The 6,192-nt window shown below is 39.6% G+C and overlaps 1 protein-coding gene across 6 annotated transcripts in view; it reads left to right on the top strand.

Annotated features, from left to right (window-relative positions):
* LOC116703354 (neurabin-2) overlaps nucleotides 1-6,192 on the top strand; it is a 163,780-nt gene that overhangs the window by 45,775 nt on the left and 111,813 nt on the right. For 3 of the 6 annotated variants that reach the window (XR_004335408.1, XR_004335410.1, XR_004335406.1), the window contains exons 15-16: nucleotides 1-2,477; nucleotides 2,579-3,278. The exon at nucleotides 1-2,477 is cut by the window's left edge and continues 906 nt beyond it. The gene's annotated coding sequence lies outside the window, so the exon portion shown is untranslated. Of the gene's footprint in view, nucleotides 3,279-6,192 lie in introns of those variants that run through there. The other 3 variants (XR_004335407.1, XR_004335409.1, XM_032538023.1) reach the window with 3 other exon arrangements.

The raw sequence follows: 6,192 nt of genomic DNA, 5'->3' as shown, positions 1-6,192 counted from the left end.
GTCTTTACGACTACTCAAAGCGCTTTTACATAGTACAGGAACCAGTCACCATTCACACATATAGCAAGCCTTTAGTGTCTCTTTTCCAGCCTGACTCTGCAAGCGATGGAGGGAGTCAGTCAAAGGCCTGCTTTTTTTTTCTTTAGTTCTGAACTGTGGTGGCATACTGTTTGTATATATTCTATTCATGTACTTAATAGTGTTTAAATGGCTTAAGCAGTTAAGTAGGTCTGATATCTGAGAGAAAGGCACTGCAATGAGCAAATGACTTCGAAATGGTTCCGTAGTCCAGATTCAGTCTGTTTCATCTCTTTTCTATCATCCTCAATGGCAAACAGGGTGCGAATCGTCTGTGTGCTTATAGAGCTTCTGATGGTGTGTATTTGTTGGTGTTTACTACAGTACCTGTGCGTTTACATGCACACCAACGTCCTCTTATTGGGGATCGTCATGTACTTGGTGTGTTCCATTTACCTCTCAAACTCGGAAGCCAGAGATGGGAATGATGTCACACCCGAGTTGAATGCATTCCATGTAACAAGTCGGATATTCACTGTGGGGGTTAGCTCTAGCCAGGTTAGCCATTGTTAGCAATACCAGTTGATAACAACATTACGCATTACGTTGTTATTTTGTGCATACAAACAGCGTAACAACATGTCCGCAGATAGAAGAGGAAGAGTAATGTGTGTACGACTATTAGGGTTTCCCCCGGAAACGCTGTTAAGCCCTCTGGCAAGTGTCTTTTTTTGACAAGGACCCGGCTCAAACCAGCCACAGACTGATGGCAGCATTTATGTAGAGCCCAATAGTTTCTGTTAAACACAATCAGAATTTTAAAAAGCTATAAGACAGATTCCACAGAGCCCCATATTAAGTCAGGGCTGAAAGTTAACTTGAAAAAAATATGACTACATGTATGTTCCCAACAGAGCTGCCCCTTTGTAACTGTAGTTTAAAAAACATTTTAAAAATACATGAATAATTCCCAGTGGCTTAGGTAGGGGGCAACTTAGGCCCGGAGGACCACCGGGCTTGCAGTACACTGAGGGAAACCCTGACTGATTTAGTGAGACACAAATAAGACAGAAGTGCTAATAAGCTGTTTGTTACTACAGCTGCCACTACTGTGGGGGCACAGAGAAGCCAAGTTGTATTTTGAGCTTGGGGTACTGTGAAGTTTTCCGAGTTCAAAGGGGCGTTTCCGACTTCCGAGCACAAATGGAACGCACTATAAACTCATTGAGTCGGTGCAGGGTTTTCAGAAACCTACTCTTATCCAGGATCACAGAAAAACTGAATCTGCTAGTTTGAACTTACTAGTTTCCTGAGGCTATTTTGTGTACAGCTTCTATTTGCACTCACTGCATCGTTTCATGAGCCAAGGCTGAATAAATACATTTAGAATATTCAGTTAACAGTGGATGTGAACAACAGGTTCTCCTGAGATGCACTTCATAGTGTCCGTTGTTCGAACATGTCCCGGAGGCAAAACTGTTCTGCTAATGAACTCATTAGGTGAGGTAAACTCAAGTGGGTGTAGCCTGAGGGCCTAAAATTCCTGAGAGATCCAATCTGTCGGGCTTTATACAATGATGGACAGATGAGCAACAGTAACGCCATCAACCACGTCACCAAAGAGCGTTTGGGTTGAATTCATTTACAACAAAGGTGGCTGCAGCTGGAGAACTGAGATGTGTAGATTCCTCCATCGCGTCTGTTATAGAAGATATCGACAGCGCTGTCATTTTAAAAGAGGAAAAGAGAACAGCGATCAAGGCGTTTGTCAATCAGAAATATGTTTTTGTTGTCCTTCCTATGGGATCTGTCAAAAGTCCAACATACATCGTATAGTCACTGCTCTGATTGGTTGTAGGTCTACCCAATTGAGTGAAGAGACACGTTGTTTCCTGGTTGGGTTGAAACGCCCCGTAATCACAGCCCAATGGAGCAGAATCAAACTCCACGTCAGGCTAATCAATGTCATTTAAAAAAATAATAATTTGAGTCATGTTTTGTGAATAATGGACGCAGTTTCACATAATTACGTAATTTTTAAATATTACACATTCAGCGGTATTTCAGTTTCAACATTAAGTATTCAGTTAAGTTTACATTTCAGACTCATCTATTCAGCTGCTTTTTTAAATTCTAATTATGGCCTTTCATTGCTTCCATATGAGCCTGGCCCTGTATCGGTCTCTAATAGCTAGTCAGTTAGCTAGTTATCCAAGTCCTGTAACTATTTATATATACTAATGTAGCCTACTGACTTCCTAAAAGCTTAAAATACAATATTCATGAATGAAAGAATAAGTAAACTATTGATATTGCGATCAGTATTTGTCTTCTCCAATCAGCTAATGGAGCCTCGTCATGCTAACGTACCCGGAGAGTTCTGCCTCTGAGAAATGTTTGTGAAACTACACATGTATATTATGAGTAACAGTGCTATTCAGAAAAGTGTGTGTGTGTGTGTGTGTGTGTGTGTGTGTGTGTGTGTGTGTGTGTGTGGTGTGTGTGTGTGGTGTGTGTGTGTGTGTGTGTGTGTGTGTGTGTGTGTGTGTGTGTGTGTGAGACACACTCCACATCTCTTGTATTAGGAGAAGAGTAGAAGGTCCCAGTGCCAGTATTATGGATGAACTTAAATTAGTGACGCTTACCTGACATAGTCCAAATATGGGTTGAGTACTAAAGTGTTACTGTGGTTGGGAAAGATCAGATCCTTTTTTTTTGGAACCCAAGGACCAAGGTTGGTTCAGGTTCAGCCGCATAAAAATAGTTTTATTTAGATTTTTGGGTCAGACAATTCGGATAAGAAAACTCTCAAAGCAACTAAAGAGAGGGCAGAGCTTGTTAAATCAAATTGGCTTCCTGGGTCAGATCTTGTAAATATTTTCCACCTGTAAAAGAATTGAGTCACTCACTGTAAATGCAGAACTGTCATAATTGGACCATGAAAAAAACAATTAACATTTAAGTAATTTGTCCATGCAGTATAGTCTCTGTTTATATAATATGATTTTATATATATATATATAACTATTCTGATTAGACTATTTTCCAGTAGTTGATGACAAATATGAGCTTCATATTTACATGTGGATGGCAAAATGGTGCTGAGTAAGACAGTGTTCGAACACAAGTAACTTATACAAGAATTTGAACGGGCAAATTGTGTATTGTTATGTGGTTATTATGATTTTGTGTATGTCTTTATCGAGATAATACAGCTTGCTGGCAAGCTCTGATTAGGTTGCATCAATAAAAAAAAAAAACTAAATCAAAAAACAATCTGATTATCAATAATGAATGCCAACCTTTTTTCTTTTTTTTTTTATACAACAGTCCTGGTTCCCAGAGAATGAATCCAATGATGTATTGTAGTAAGTTCCTGTGTCTTTTCCTCTAGCACCATCTTCTGGTCAAACTTTTAATTTCCCATCAGCCTCAACAATACATAGTATTTATTGCTATTTAGCAAAGGCTAGCATGCTAACCCTCTAAACTAAGATGGTGATCATGCCTGCTAAACATCAGCATGTTAACATTGTCACTGTGAGCATGTTAACATATTAGCATTGAAGTCAAAGCACCGCCTCGATAGAGACACGGGTGTGGCTGTGGGCTCTTAGTCTCGCTGATATTATAAAATATTATGAAATAATCTCATCTTGCAAACACAGAAACACATTCACAAATATTGTGGGTGAAGCAAGTTCTGCATGTCAGGAACATTCAAGTCTAATGTTTAACTTCCAAGCACACAAGTTGATGATTGTTCACAGCATGACACGCTTTTAAAATCCTAGAAGTTGTTTTGTGCTGACCTATCTGTCTCTGTATACCAGCGTCTGAATCTGGTCACTCCGACTAATGTTACAGGAAATCTTTGGGCTTTAGATTTTCAGTGACTCATGGGAGCGATGCTTGTGTTAGTGCTCGACTCAAGAACTGTGTGTGAGAAATGTTGACCAACTAACAGTGCTCATTTTTTCTGTTTTTCTTCTCTCTGGTAAAATGTGTCATAATAATAAGACCACCCAGAACAGTTTGAATGATGGACTGATTAAATATCATGACATTAGTAGGTTTGGGTTAGACGACGGGGTGAAAGTATTTGTTCAAAACATGCAGTATATTTCCATTGTAGTCCTACCGGACAGGGACTACGATCTTCTTGAGCATTTTTAGAGGAATGAAAATCAGCCATAAGCAATCTGCCTTGGGTATTTTTATTTCTTAAGTATTTTTATTACAGTTTCGTCTCTATGTCAAACCAATGTGAGCTGTACAATTGCTTTTTATCACCCAATCAAGTCCAGGTCACTTTGCGTTGTATATTTTCACACAGTAAGTGACCACTCTCTGCCTTGTCATGACTTGTTATTAGTAAATGGCAGGGTTGGTAATGTTGATTTCCTCGGAGGTTTCTCTCTTTCTCTTTTTCCTTCTTTCATTGATTCTTTACAAGTTTTTACAGGATTAATTCAGCAGTTACCAGATGATTTTGTTCCCTGCTTTTTCAGAGCCCATAAGATAACCGCTATATAAATACAGCACATTTACATTTACAGAAGTTATTTGTTGCTGTCAGGGTGTAAAGACCATTTCCAACAATATATATTAAAAACAAGTGTACATTGGAAATAGTTCCCAACCCTGCCTTAACCTGCTGCTTTGGCCTTCACAAAGCCTTCTAATGTGTGCTAGCTGTAACGGTAGCTGTCTGTCTGCCCATCACTCACGCCTGCATTAAAGTGTTGCTAGAGTCTTTACCAGTGAGTACAGTGAAGACAAACCGCCATGTTGGAAGACATAATAAGACAGAGATTTAACTTTCTCCACAGCGTATTCTTTTCATATTTTAAATAGTAACCAAACTCGGCTGTTTCCCCTGCTTCACACGTCCCACTGGTGGCCTCTGGTTTAGTGCCTTGCTTCAGGGTTCAGGACAATGGCTAGGTTAGAGAAGGTGCACGGTTCTCAGACCTCGCAGTGCATCTTGGTGCGTAACACCGCATGTAAACGGACCATCATACTTTCTTGTAAGTCTAATTTGACCTTTACAACTGGCAATTCCTGTCCTGTAACCATCGGTAACCAATCTCTAAACACTTCACAGACAGAACCAGTGAAACCAGTAAAACCGATTCCTGTTGTGTAGATCAAGTATATGCTTGTGCGTACATTAAGTGTTGTACAGCTACTTTTAAGAAATTGTAAAAATGAAAAAAAAAAAAGCACCGCAGGAGGTGTGGCAGTTATTAAAACAGTTTTGTTTGAATTTTCCATCTGCTTTGTTCTATTGCACTCCAGTATTCAAATTTCATGGCAGTTTAATGTCATTTCAGTCCTTTTTATAAACACTATTAACCCTTGGCTTAACTTACATTGATGGAATGCGAGAGGTGTCCCCTGGTGTCCCAGATGAATGAGCATGGACGGAGCGGTGGGAGCAGGACAGTCTGACAGCGGATGAGAGGATCTTTGAGGGGGTCTCGGGTCTGTAACAGAGTTCCCTCTCTGCCTGCTTCTGTTCTTCGGTTGATGCCACCATGTTTGTCTGATCCAGTTCCTGTCTGTCAGCATTAATAAATAAACATCAAATATGTTGAACAAGAAACAAAGAGGGAAAACTTGATTATTGATCCTTTGAGATGTATTGTCTAAAATGATTAGATTAATAGTGTACAGTACAAAGGATTTTACTGTGGTATTAACTTCTTTTAACTACTTCCCATCTGCAGTGGTTCCCAACCTAAGGGTCTGACCCCCTCCAGTGGTCCCAAGATAAATCTGAGGGGTTTTGAAGTGATAACCCCTATTTAACATGCACATGATCCTCTCATTTCTTCCATTTTCTCTTTTCTTCTTTTTTTGTGTAGTTATGAACATTTTTTATTATTAATTTAAATTCATTAAATGTACTATTCAATTCTAAATTATTTTCATCAAGATAACATTACCACCTTTTGCTCCCCTGCTGCCTCTTTGGGGACATTCTAGCTTTAACAGCATCCGCCGAACTTTACAAACCAACAATCACAATAACCTGTCACACATTTATATAATAGTTATGTGGTAGTGTTGTAAAAGCTGATTACCATCTACTAAATGCAATGCATGCTGGTGGTGAGGATATCACAGCAGATTGTTGTGGGGGGTGGGGGGGGTTGCATTGCAAGGGAG

The sequence above is a fragment of the Etheostoma spectabile genome, chromosome 15 (assembly GCF_008692095.1).
Source record: "Etheostoma spectabile isolate EspeVRDwgs_2016 chromosome 15, UIUC_Espe_1.0, whole genome shotgun sequence".
Classification (NCBI taxonomy): domain Eukaryota; kingdom Metazoa; phylum Chordata; class Actinopteri; order Perciformes; family Percidae; genus Etheostoma; species Etheostoma spectabile.
This window is presented reverse-complemented; position numbering and strand designations above follow the sequence as displayed.